The sequence below is a fragment of the Pongo pygmaeus genome, chromosome 14 (assembly GCF_028885625.2).
Source record: "Pongo pygmaeus isolate AG05252 chromosome 14, NHGRI_mPonPyg2-v2.0_pri, whole genome shotgun sequence".
Lineage (NCBI taxonomy): Eukaryota > Metazoa > Chordata > Mammalia > Primates > Hominidae > Pongo > Pongo pygmaeus.
Window position 1 is genome coordinate 78,068,428 of NC_072387.2, and position 13,970 is coordinate 78,082,397.

Genomic DNA, 13,970 nt, shown 5'->3' on the forward strand with positions numbered 1-13,970 from the left:
TCTCATGAGATCTTGTTGTGTAAAAGTGTGTAGCACTTCCCCTTTGCTTTTTCTCTCTCTCCTGCTCCAACTTGGTGAGATGTGCTTACCTCCCTTTTGCCTTTCACCATGATTGTATCTTTCCTGGGGCCTTCCAGCCATTCTTTCTGTACAGCCTGCAGAACTGTGAGGCAATTAAACCTCTTTTCTTCATAAATTACCCAGTCTCAGGTAGTTCTTCATAGCAGTGTGAAAATGGACGAATGCAGTCTCTCAAGGTCCTCACTTCAGGATCTGACCCTGAGATAGGCCAGTCTTTTGTCAGAATGTTAGAACAGGAAGATAGCTTGATGTGAGCAAGAGGAGAAGCCTCTGAAAAAATGAAGTATGAAATATTTCACACCCCAGAGACCACCCAAAATATGCAGGCTATATATAATCAGGGAGGAGGGGAAACACCTGTGCAGAAAGAAATACCCTTTAAGATGACCAGTAATTGCTCATTCTGCAGTTAACCTAGCTAGCTACAGGCTGACAAAAAGGAAAGGAGCACCACGGAGAAACTCCTAAGAGCTATGCAGGCACAATAAGTACAGATTTAACTGCAATACAACCTTCCTGGTGGTGGTAATGAGCAAGCCTGTCATTTGGTAGAATTTATATTCAACACTGTGTTTGCTCATGCACGTCACCTGACAGAGAGAATCCCGCAAACCTGGGGTGGGAACTAGGCATGCAAAAGACAGAGACTTAAGGCAGAAGGGGGAATCTAGACAAAGGTGGAGACTTGAGACAGAGGCCGGAACTTAAAGAGTCCAATATAAAAAGCTGCAAGGTAGAATGCTCTGAGTTGCTGCTGGCTCATTACATTCTCTTTTTAGCAGCCTGCTCTGCCTTGTCTTTCCGAGTGTACTGTCTGTGCTACTGCTTAACTCTTGCTCCTACCACTGCTGTTTTCCAGCCAAACCAGCCAAGAGCTGTTTTCTAGCCAGGTCAACCCACTCATCTCTTGGAGTATACTCTTATGTCCTTAATAAACCTTTTGCTTACATTACTAATTGGTCTCTTGCCTGAATTTTTCACCCCAAGAAGACTAAGGACAGAGGATTCCTGTACTTCCCCATAACAAGACCTGTGGGTTATGTCCTTTCAGCTCCATAAGCAATGCATCATTGTAGCCAAAAACCAGCCCAAATAACTGCAAAGCCTCCTTGGAGTCCCAGAACCTCAAAGATGTATGGACTGTCCCCAAGCCTCTGAATGAGATTGCACAATCCCACCTCACTCATATGCTCAAACACAAACTGATTCTAACGCACACACACTCACACACAAAGTTCATTTATCAATTTAAATCACTTAGCAAGGACTTGAAAAGGAAGACTAAGGAAGACTAAATTTAAATATATCTTTAGATAAATAGGGATTGTTAGGAATTTAGTTTGCTTTAATGCATAATGAAGAGTTAATACATTTACATTTCCTAAAAATGTTTCCTGACTTTCACAAAATAATTTTTCCTTTATTGAGGTAGTTTCCTGTCTTTGGTACTCTTTAAGGTGTCATATTTTATTATAGAACTGGTTATAATGTATGGTTAAATACTATCTATTCTCTAATATTAATTTCAAATTATTTTATCTTTAAACAAGTAATTCATTTTAACATTCAAATAATATCTCATAAATTATTTTCATGTGTGAGGAACTGTTATAGTTTACTATCATTGTAAATTTCCTATCATTTCAATGCTATTTCAAGATACTTGACATTTGCATTAATTTCTTTTTTCTGGATAGTATTTAGAATACTTCTACCATGTGAAAAAACATGATGTTTGATTAAAATATGACATCAATACTTATAGGTTATTTTAAAAAAATTGACAATCGCAGTGTCTAAAACGTGACAATTTTCTCATTATATTTTTATTATCACAAACATTACAATTGTAATGCATTCTCTTCAGAAATTTCAATTATTAATAGGCTGAATTATATTTCTCTACTCTCTAAATATATCCAAAGGCTATCCTTTTATGTTTTATTTTCTTTTTTCTTTAGCCTTTGCATTCCAGGAGAGCAATTCCAATGAGCAATTTTCCCATTGCAGCAATTTTTGCCATTTAATGTCTATAGGATAAATTTTTATTTTTTGCTATTCAGTTTATGATTTTTAATGATTACTAGTTTTATTCTTCTCTCTTTTCTGTTTGCATATTTTTAAACTTCCATTACACATGTTATAAAATGTTCATAAGTTTTATGGATTCTTTATGTTATCAGTTTTATTTGGATGTTCTAAGTATTGTTGCAATTTGTCTTTATTATAAATCTTTCCTATGCCTTATGTTGAAGTTGCGCTCAAAATTCACTACATATATACAAATAATAACATAACTTCTTCACTTGGGACAAATAATGAGCTTTCAAGTTTTATTTAATTTCTGCAATAGCCAAAATAATTTGTAGCCAGGTTTTGACTAATACAATAATAGTTATTCTAAAAATGTGGACTAAAATCTATTTACCAGCCACCACATATTTATAACAATTTGAAAACACATCCACAGATTTTGAAGACTTAAAATCTCCACATCGTAGTTTATTGATTGTATTCATCTTTTTATTATTGGTTTGTATCTACTCAAAGGAAAGAATTTGTCATATTCATCCATCTAAATCCAGTGCCTTTCCATCAATAATACCATGTAAACTTTAAAGAGAATCTATGAATGTAAACATTTGTTTTCTGGATATGAAAATGCAGTGTGTAATTATGTAATTACATAGTTAATTGAAGTTTATTTGTAAGACTAGGTGCATTATTATGCAGAGGGACAATCAATCGAGTTTATTCAATTATTTTTATATTAATAACATTTTACTACATCCTATGTTGGATTGGTCTCCCATGATGAGCATCTCTATGTGTGTAGTTTATCATTAATCTCCTCTGGTAAAGAAATGTGTCCAGGTGTCATATTTTCTTTTCCTGGCACTTCTGGAACTCTTAAGTGTGAAATTTGCACCAGTTAAATATCAAAAAATAACACATTTTAAATATAAATATTTTAAATTTAAAAAAGGATAGATTTATATAAATACCTAATTCTCAGGAATTTTCATTAAGAAAAAATACATTTATAGGTCTCAAAACCTATTTTCATGTTCCTAAATGGGCATGTGCAAATATAGTGTTTGGTTATTTCCTTATTTTATCTCCTTTGTTTTGATAGGGCTCCACTGTTTTTTTGAGTTTTGAAAATGGCCAGAACTCTCTTATCTGTAAGACTGGCTCTTATCTGTACAACAGGCTATTTTTTTTCTTGTTTATAAATGCATCCTTGAGTCCTAACATTATAAGACTTCAAACTCTTAATTTCAAATCTACTTAAAATCTAACAGACCTGAGGCTGCACATGCTGCCAAGTTTCCACTCTACCTCAGCCACATATTTATTCATATCTCAATGAGATCACAACATTCCTTTCATTTTCTTGATTGTTTCCAAGTTATCGCTACTTTTCAGATTCCACTTTAATACTTGGAGTCATTTCTATTTATTAGAGTGCGTCATGGAAACATCTTATCTACTGAATCTTTCTCTAATATGCTTCAAATGTTGAAAGAGCTGTAATATGGAAAAAGTAAGTGTTGCATATGTGCATGTAATATATGTGGAGTTCACTCTCCATTACAACCACTTTATCTACTTCTAGACAGTGAACAGATGCCAAATATACATGTTAGTATATTTTGTCACTGTTTGTTCTCTTGACTCTTAGCTCAGTCTCCATGGACATGATACACCATGACCAGCAATCGCCTGCAGTGATTCTTTTGGTGAAGTCTTACTGAGCATTTGTTTGTCTTATACCTTCTACTGGATATTAGATACAGAATATTTTTTGAAGTCTTGCTTTGATAGTTTATATTCAAATAGAAAACAAAAATTATAGACCTATATAACTCTGACAGAAAGGTGACTTTCAACTGAAAGTACAGGGAATGAGTATATGAAATCCCTCAAACATTTACATAAAACCTGGAAATTGGGATCAAGCTAACTATCATTGTTACATTCACTTGCATCTGTTCTCACTCAACCTTCTCTCTCATTTTAGTCATTTCATTCCTTTCTAAAATCAACAAAAAACCTACACTTGAGTTCATGATTAAAATCCAAGAGATTTTCTTTATAATTATCAACTACACCCATGTTTAATATTTTCCTCTCAACATACTTCCTTTATCAAATATGAAATAGCATGAAGAAAGAGCTGTCTAAACTCACTGTTTTGCTCCATCAGGTTATTCACTCTCCATCCCACCTTGGGCAGACATGAGACAGAATTCTACATAACCACTTCCTTTTTTCATCTTCGGTTTTGAATATCTTATTTATTCTGTAAACATTGTAATCTGATTTCTATCACCAAGAGCACACATGGTGAAATGCTTATTACCAACTGACTTACCTCATGGTAATTAGAGTCCTTTTTCATCATGTATCACCATAAGCAATTCATTTCTTCTTGATTGAAATACTAAATTCACTCAGAATTTGGGAATACTAACACTTCTGATTTGCTTCCTAACTCTCTAGATGTCTACTTTTATTATCAAATATAGCCCACTCTTTTTCTGCTTTATCTTAAGTATTAAATATGACTTGAATATAGCTGTATTCATATCAAAAAATCAAGCCTTAAAATTACACATATATGAGAGGCTTGTCATGTTGATACTAAGAAATTTGAGCGAATTGCAAATAAAAATACTTTGTCAGATGATTTTTTCTATGAGTTGGCTTTCCATATCATAGCAAGTTTCTGAAGATGTGATGGTTCTAATGAGGTAATAGGAAGGCTGATGCTTGAGCTATGTTCTTTGTTGCAGAAAGACACAGTATTTCAAACAAACATCTTTGATGAAGTCTTTCCATAATACCTCAGCCACTGTATATTATCAACATATCTAAGTATTATGAATCTATTATCAGACTCTATACATCATCTATCTATCCATCTATCTATCTATCTATTTATCTATCTATCTATCTATCTATCTATCATCTATCTCTGTCTGTCTACCTTTTTTTAGTGTCCTAGAATGCTACTTTGTGAATCCACAAAACTCATATTAACTTTTGGAATATTGGACATTTCTTTTTGTCCAATTCTTAGTCCAAATAGTCTTTATTTATGAAACTTTTAGGGATTTTATTTTTTCCTGGACTTGTTAAATAGAAGATGCTTACATTTTGAAGATTTTTGTTTAATAAGTCCATACATATCTGTAAACACTGAATGATGATTTTACCACTTCACCATCAATTATGGCTAAAAAATTAAACTCAAGATGTACAACACTGTTTTTCTGAGTAAGACTAGAAAGAACTCCATAGGCGGTCCTTTCTTCTAAATTAATTTTGTTATCATTGATAACTACTGAAGCATTATGAAAAAGTGTATTTTCATAAATCTATGTGAATCAAGTGATGCTTATCTTATTAAAGTAAAAATATTAATTCTGATTCCATAATTGAGGATAAAATTTGAATTTAAAAATAAAAGTTGAATAAAATTAAAATAATTTTGAAAGTAACTTATATGAGTAATATTATTTTCTCAGATTTTCAATCATCTTTGATGTAACTGTGACAAACCCAAATATCCTAAATAATAAACCAAAATACCATGCTTATTTGTGGGATCTTACTGTGATATCACGACTTTGATAACACCTGAAGTGACCAATATCCTCTTCAATGACTCAAATCCACTGACTATGTTATTTGATATTATAGTAAATTAAAATTGTGGTAAATGTATCTCACCCTCTACTCTCAATTTCTATACTTACAATGTACAAACAAATATTCTCTAAGCTAGCATCTGTTGGAAGTTGACACGTTGGGTCACACTAACCTGGGTTAATTTGCCTTTTTTTAGTTGTTGTTGTTGTTGTTGTTTTTGACAGCATCTCCCTCTGTCACCCAGGCTGGAGTGCAGTGGTACGATATTGGCTCACTGTAACCTCTGCCTCCCGGGTTCAAGCAATTCTGCTGCCTCAGCCTCCCAAGCAGTGGAGAGAACAGGTGTGCACCATCACTCCCAGCTAATTTTTGTATTTTTAGTATAGATGGTGTTTCACCATGTTGGCCAGGCTGGTCTTGAACTCCTGACCTCAGGTGATCCACCCACCTTGGCCTCCCAAAGTGCTGGGATTGCAGGTGTGAGCCACCGCGCCCAGCCTCATTAGTCTTTTGATCACTAAAAAATAAGATATATGGGAGTGAAGTATTTGATTTTGTTTTTTGTTTAATATTCTGTATCCAACTCCAGTTAATACATAGGTAAGTTAACTAGAGATTTAGGTTCCAGTTTTTTTTGTCAATCTAAAAATTACTTATGATCATTTCTCTGCTTCTCTCTCTCATTATAGATTAAAACCTTCCAATAGGCTACCACTGAGCTTTGTTCTTTTCACATGTTATAAACTTCCCTACATTTGACTCACTGCTAGTTGTCTTTTAGGATCCAACTTTCTCTGGTAAAACTCCCATAGCTATGTAATATGTGGTTAATCAAACTTCTTGTGTGCTTCTAAAACACTATATACTTCATATTATGACAAAACTTAACACGTCCTACTGTAATTGACTATGGCTTATGAATAGCTCTTGTAAGACAAAGAATTCTTTGTAGCATTTCTGTATGTTTAGTTTCTATCACACCATAGGACACATAAAACTGGTTGAAAAATCATGCCTTTTTCATTAAATGAAAGATTTCATATAGGAGATTTTACAGAAATAAGTAGGGACGTGAGCAATATAGTGTAGAAAAAATAGGCCTAGCTCAACCGGAAAAATAGAACCAATGAGAAATATCATTATTCTCCAATATCTGCATTAACAGGAGAATGCCATGCTTTTTTCCTACCATTTAGAAAATGGAATCCAGAGAATTGTAATTTTTCATACACTAAGAAATTTAATGTGCAAAGTTACTCAAAAAGCTTAACGTAACCTCCAAATTAAATTTGACCTCACAAGACTCTCTGCTTTATTATTCTAGGCTATTCTTTATAGAAATTATTACAATTTGTTATAAGGACTTGCAGGGCTCAGAAGCCATTATGCTCATACAGTTTATTACGGTAAATAAATGCAAAGCAAAATTAGCAAAAGGAAAGGTAGGTAGAGTAATGTCTGGAGAAAACCAAACACAAGGTTTTACATGTCCTCTCCCAGTTGTTTCACACAGAGTACTTAATTCTCTGAAAAAGATATGTGACAATGTCTGCAAAGTGTTGGCTAGTAGGTTAGCTAAATGCAATCTTAGGATCCAAGGCTTTTATTTGAGCCCACTCACATAGGCGCCCTCTGCCTAGCACATCGAAGAAAGAAGAAAAGCATGCTCAGCACAAAACACACCACGTATGCAAACAGTTTAGGGACAGTCAGACACACTTGTTTAATCAGCATTTTATATCAGTGTAGGGAATGGATTATCAGCCAAGTTCCCAGAGACCAAACAAATACCAAACTTGTAGTTTTTTCTAAGGATGGTCAATCTCAGGCTTGCTAAGTTCACTTTTTGGCACAACTCTATACACTATATTAACACAAATCATAGCTCTAAAAAGGGAAATTAAGTATTTTTAGGTTGAATAAATGAATGTGTTTCAGGAATTTTCAACTTAGGTATATAATTAATTTTTCAAATGTTTTTGCATTTGAATGTATTCTTATTCTGAAATGTCAAAAGAGTAGCTAGTGGCAAGAATGCATTATACAACATAGTCTTAGTATATCAATAGTACCAAGTTTAAAAAATAATTTTCAACTATGGGAAATGAAAGAAGTTGCCCTTCTACTTTGAAACAGAATTGAACATGTATTTTATCTGACTTCTCAAATTCCTGGAAAAGCAGCCAAAAGTATACCTTCATTGACTTATCATCTAAGAAAGGACAGTTATACCTACTTTCAAAATAATTATTCTACAAAATATTCTGAACACCATCATTTTATCATGCTCTTAAATTTTAAACTATGCATAAAGTTCAGCTGCATGGGTCTTCAGAACCCATGTAAAATATTTCATAGGGTTCCTAACTGGAAGATGAGGAGCCACAATGCCAGTGAATCAGTAGGAAAAAAAAGACATTACTCCACATTTTTGAGTGATTTATTCTGATTTTCAAAGTGACATTGGGTTCCTACTGCATAATGAGAATAAGTAGGAGTATGTCTGAAATGGAGGGGATCTCCTGGATATCTTATTGTATTTCAATACCTGGTTATGAAGCCAAACGAAAATAATAGCAACACAATACAGGCAAACTTATTGATAGTCTTAAACTTTTGGAATAAAAATGTGTACCACCCAACATGCAAGGAACCATATTTAGCTGAGTTGCTTGCTTAGTGCAAGAAAACATAAATGGGTAGTCAGGGAAGGCAGATTTAATTACTGGTCATAACCACATGACCACCTGAAGATAGCAGAACTGTAATAATTATGAATATCCCTTATTTTGAATTTTATATGGTTATATTATCATATGTATTAATAATTTTATTTTCTCCTCTTCCATAACCCTATCACATAACATGAATACTATTATTAGTAGATAACCTTGAATTTCAGTATTTAAGTTAATGTACATCAAAGAGGGGTAGCACATAATTAACCTAGAGTAAAACACAAGGCCCATGGATATAGAGACCTTGGGAGAGAGATTTAAGGCATCTTTCAATGAGCACACTTTTTATTTTTTATTATTATAGTAGCCCCTTCTTATCCATGGTTTTGCTTTTGGTAATTTCAGTAACCTGCAGTCAACTGTGGTCTGAAAATATTAAATGAAAAATTACAGAAATAACAGTTTATAAGTTTTACATTGTCACTGTTCTGAGTGGGAAAATCTTATGTCTTCCCACTCCACCCTGTCCAGGACGAGAATCGTCTTTGTTTTTTTTTTTTTTTTTTGAGGTAGACTTTCACTGTTGATGCCCAGGCTGGAGTGCAATGGTGCAATCTCGGCTCACTGCAACCTTGGCCTCCTGGGTTCAAGTGATTCTCCTGCCTCAGCCTCCCGAGTAGCTGGGATTACAGGCACCTACCACTGTGCCCAGCTAATTTTTTTTTTTTTTTTTAGTAGAGATGGGGTTTCGCCACGTTTGCCAGGCTGCTCTTGAACTCCCAACCTCAGGTGATCCTCTCACCTCAGCCTCCCAAAGTACTGGGATTACAGGCATGAGCCACTGTGCCCAGCTCTTTTTGTCCAGCACCTGCACACTGTATAGTTTCGCCAGTTAGTCACTTGGTAGTCCTCTCGGTTATCAGATCAGCTACCCCAGTATTGCAATGCTTGTGTTCAAATTGCCCTTATTTTACCTAGTAATGCCCCAAAACACAAGATGTTGGCAGTTTGAATAGGCCAAAGAGAAGACATAAAGTTCTTCATTTAAGTGAAAAGTGAAAGTTCTTGACTTAACAAAGAAAGAAAAAAATTGTATGCTGAAGTTGCTAAAATCTACACTAAGAATGAATCTTCTATCCAAGAAATTGTGAAGAAGAAAAAAGAAATGTATGCATAGCATATACAGAGTTCAGTACTATCCACAGTTTCAGTCATGCATTGAGGATATTGGAACATATCCCCCACAGATAAGGAGGAACTACTGGTTATGAGGAAAAGATGCATTTTCTTTGGTAGAGGTACAATTGTACCCATGTCTTTATTTGGAAGTTAAACATTGCTATACGTGGGATATATACAAGCCCACAGACTTGTATATACGTGGACTGTAGTAGGTTTACAGTGTGTCAGCATAGCTAAGTTGGGTGTATATTTTTCTGATATTCCTTGCCCTGTGTATGTCTAAATTCACGTAGTTACAAGGGACATTTTCTGTGAGATTTGGTAGGTGCAAATGAAATAGCCAAACTCTTACAGTTCCAATTTGGGGCAGGGCAAAAATGTTTTAGCTGACGCCGATTGCCACTTACCCTCTGGATTCCCATTTTTTCCCTCTTAGTAGACCCAGAAGATCTGTTGGAAGCCCAGCTCCTGCTGAATCTCCTCCTTCAGCTTCTTTGACTCTGCAGTTATGTGAATTATCAGACCCACAGTGAAAGTTTCAACTTTCACTCATAATCCCCTCATAATCAAAGCTGAAAACCTCAAAGTGGAAGAAAACAATTTTGATTCCAATCTATCTTCAGTGATCCCACAAATGATCACAGTTTTATTTTCCCCCTTCTCTATTTTCCTATTTCCCAATTTCCTGACCACCTATTGATTTTGATTTTGATTAGACTCTGACACAACTAATATAAAAAATTATATGTGCGTAAAACACACTTGGGTATCATAAACCTTTCAACTGTAATTATTAATGAGCTATCTATTTGGTAAAGTTGTTCAAAACTCTTAACACCTCAATTTCCTTTCCTGAAAAATGAGACAAATAATGTCTAGCTCAAAGAATTGTTTTGACAAATAAATGAGATAAAATATGCAAAATGCTTGTTATTAAATAAACTATTCAGAGAGCACTCAGACAATGTCAAATACAATCTCTTATGCTAAAAACAATGAAAAGAATTTTTTTGAATTAAAGTGAAAATAAAAACTCTTTTAGTGGTATTTTTCCTCAACAGTGCCCTATATGTATGTGGTTCAAATATATATGCTTTCAGGAACACTTGAATAAGAAATAATACTGTTTTATACAAAAATCAATTTCTGAGCATTTTTTCAAAAGGTAGATTTGGCACGAGAGAATATTAGAAACATGAGGCATCTTTCAAAACAAGCAAATATTTGTGGTTAAAAATGCAGGACTTATCTCCTTTAAATTCATTAGAACATTAAAATATAATATTATTTCATTTGGAGAATAAGTAGGGTCAGGAAGTCCTGATAATTTCAAATGAAAACATCAAACTCTTTTAAGAGAATTTACAATAAAGATACAGAGAAGGTATTTTAAAATACTGCTTATACTCAAGGAATGATCAGAAAAATTCACTAAAATGTTAACTATTAAATAAAATCATCAAGGTACTTATTGTATTTTCAATTTAGAGAGTAATTTTTCTCCTGTACTTTATTTTTTCAAACAGTAGCCATATTTTGAGATAGATACTACTATTCCTATAGAGAAGCATTGAAATTTTGAATCAATAGGCATTTTGGTATTTTTAGAGACCGAACCATTTATTCGTGTGAAAGTTATGACTTATCCACCCAGATTCATTATTATGTAACTGTATCTCAGTATCTCTGTGGCTAGCTTAAAATGCATTATGGAAATTATAATATGTCAAATAACAATTTATTGTCAAAATGTTCAAATACTATAAGTAGGAAAATGTTTTCAATATGTCAAAAAACAAAGAGAGTGGCCTTTAAATTGAAACATATTCACAGCAATTTTTACATAAATAAGGGGAAAAAATCAATAGGCACTTTTTGAATGACTCTGAAAGCTATGCTATCCAGGGATGTGTTATCTGATTTACAAGTAGACTGAGACATGTTTTACAGGTTGGGTGAGTTTGTGTTAATGTCACATAAAGATGTTGTATTAATATGTTTCTGAATTCTCCCTATAATTACATTATTGCAAAATACAAAGTGTAACTAACTTAATTTAGGTGTGTGGAGAATCACTCTCTGTCTTCTACCTATTGGCATTTCTCCTAGGAGTCGGTCTCATTCTTCTCCACGTACTTAAATCTACTGCAACTCCAGCTGTTTTACCTATTCTTGTCATCATCTCACTTAATCAAATAACATCAAAAAGAAAAAAAGATCAAGAAAAAATTTCCAATCAAACAATATGCTAAGACTATTACACCAAAACTATAACTTGAGATTTAACACAGTAATAAAATGCCAAAGTTCAGAAAAACTAAAGAAAAAATGATATTGCAATCACATAGTAGAAATAATTGCTGGTGAGAGAGAGGCAAATGCAGTAATTAAGAAGGGGGTGGACGGAAAAGTGGGAGTGAGCTAAAGGTGATTTAAAAAGGTATAAAAACCTAGTGCACACCCATGATTTGAGAACTGCTCTGTGGAAGTAATATATTTTTATAAACATTTTATAAGTACTTTTCATGTGCATTCTTTTATTTTGAAAGAGATAATCTCTATTTTTTTTAAAAGATAGACATCTTATCAACTGTTTCAAAGTTTACTATGCATCTCATTCTCTATAAAAGTGAAGAAATTCATCCAATAATCCTATAATATACACTAAAATAAGTCTGAGGTAGAACTTTTCCATCATAACTTTCTGAGATAATTAGACATTTAGAATCAACAGAAACCATATAAACTTTTATCATCTTTTTATTTGGCTTGGTAAAAGATCATTGCACTCTCATTTCTAGTATAATTTCACTGCATGATAAAATGCTGTATTTTGTTGTTTTACTTGATATACTACAAGAACATATTAAATTTTGACAAACAATAAAAACACGGCCATATGCAACTTATTTTTGAACACAACATCTCAATTAAAGAATGCTTTAGTTCTGATATGTATTTTTCTAATAAAGTTTGTTAGTGAACATAGCAAAATAACTTTAGGCAAGAATATAGAAAAATTATAAAATGTTGATCATAAAAAATATAATTACATATTGATTGTCCCTGTTGTTTTTCATCCTATCTCTTTTCCCTGTGGGGAGTAAATAGGAATAATCCATTTGAGAAGACAACTCAAGGAAAGTGATACTAAATTGTGTGTGTGTCTGTGTGTGCATGTGCACACACATACCTGTGTGTATTAATAATGCTTCACTCTACAGCAGAAAGCGTAGAAATATTTTCTATCCATTTTCAGTTTTAAGCCTCATGGACCATTCAGAACGTATTGACATTGTGTTACACACCAAAACCTGGAGAATCAGAGAAGCTATTTTGCCTTTTTAAGATCATACAACTAGTAAGGAAGTGGGGAACTGAAAATTTAAAACATAATTTTTATGATACCCAAGCTACTTATTATTATTCCACTAAATTGTGCTCCATGACCTATATATTTTATGACTATTTGAGGAGGAAATAATTGAAATAGTCATACTTGAAAATATTATTTTTCTTTTATTGATAGATAATATTTTGCATGTTTATGGAGTAACATGAATGCTTTTAAAAGCAAAGGATATGTAATGATCAAGAAAGGTTATTGAGGGTATTCATCATATTGAGTATTTATCTTTTCTATGTGTTTGTAACATGTCTTCAATTCCAGCTACTTTGAAATATATATTGTTGCAAATGACAGTCACTCCATTATTCTATTAAACACTAGGACTTATTTTATTGCTTCTATATAGCTATAAATTTGATTCACTCACTGATATGGCTTGGCTCTGTTTCCCCACCCAAATCTCATCTTGAAGTGTAATCCCCACATGTCAGGGGAGGGACAAGTACAGGTACCTCTTTGAGATACCTGTATAAGAAAGCTTGTTTTGTGAATAGATAATTGGGAGTGGGATTGCTAGATTGTATGGTAGTTCTTTTATTTGTTTTTCATAGAAATTTTCATACTGTTTTCCACAGTGCTTGTATTAACATACATTCCCACTAAGAGTGTATAAGAGTTACCTTTTCGCCACTTCGTTGCCACCATCTGCTATTTTTTTTTTGTTTTTTTAATAACGGCCATTCTAACTAGGGTAAGGTGATGTCTTATTGGGGTTTTGATTTGCATTTTACGAATGATAAATGATGTTGAGCATTTTTGTATATACCTGTGGGCCATTTGCATGTTTTTTTTTTTTAAGAAATGGCGACTATGCGTGTTCTTATCTTACGTTTTAATTGGATTATTCTTTCTACTGTTAAGTTGTGTGAATTCCTTATATATTCCATATATTAGTTGCTGGCCAGATAAGTAGTTTGCAACTTTTTCTCCTATGAAAAACGTTTTCTCATCACTCTCTGTTG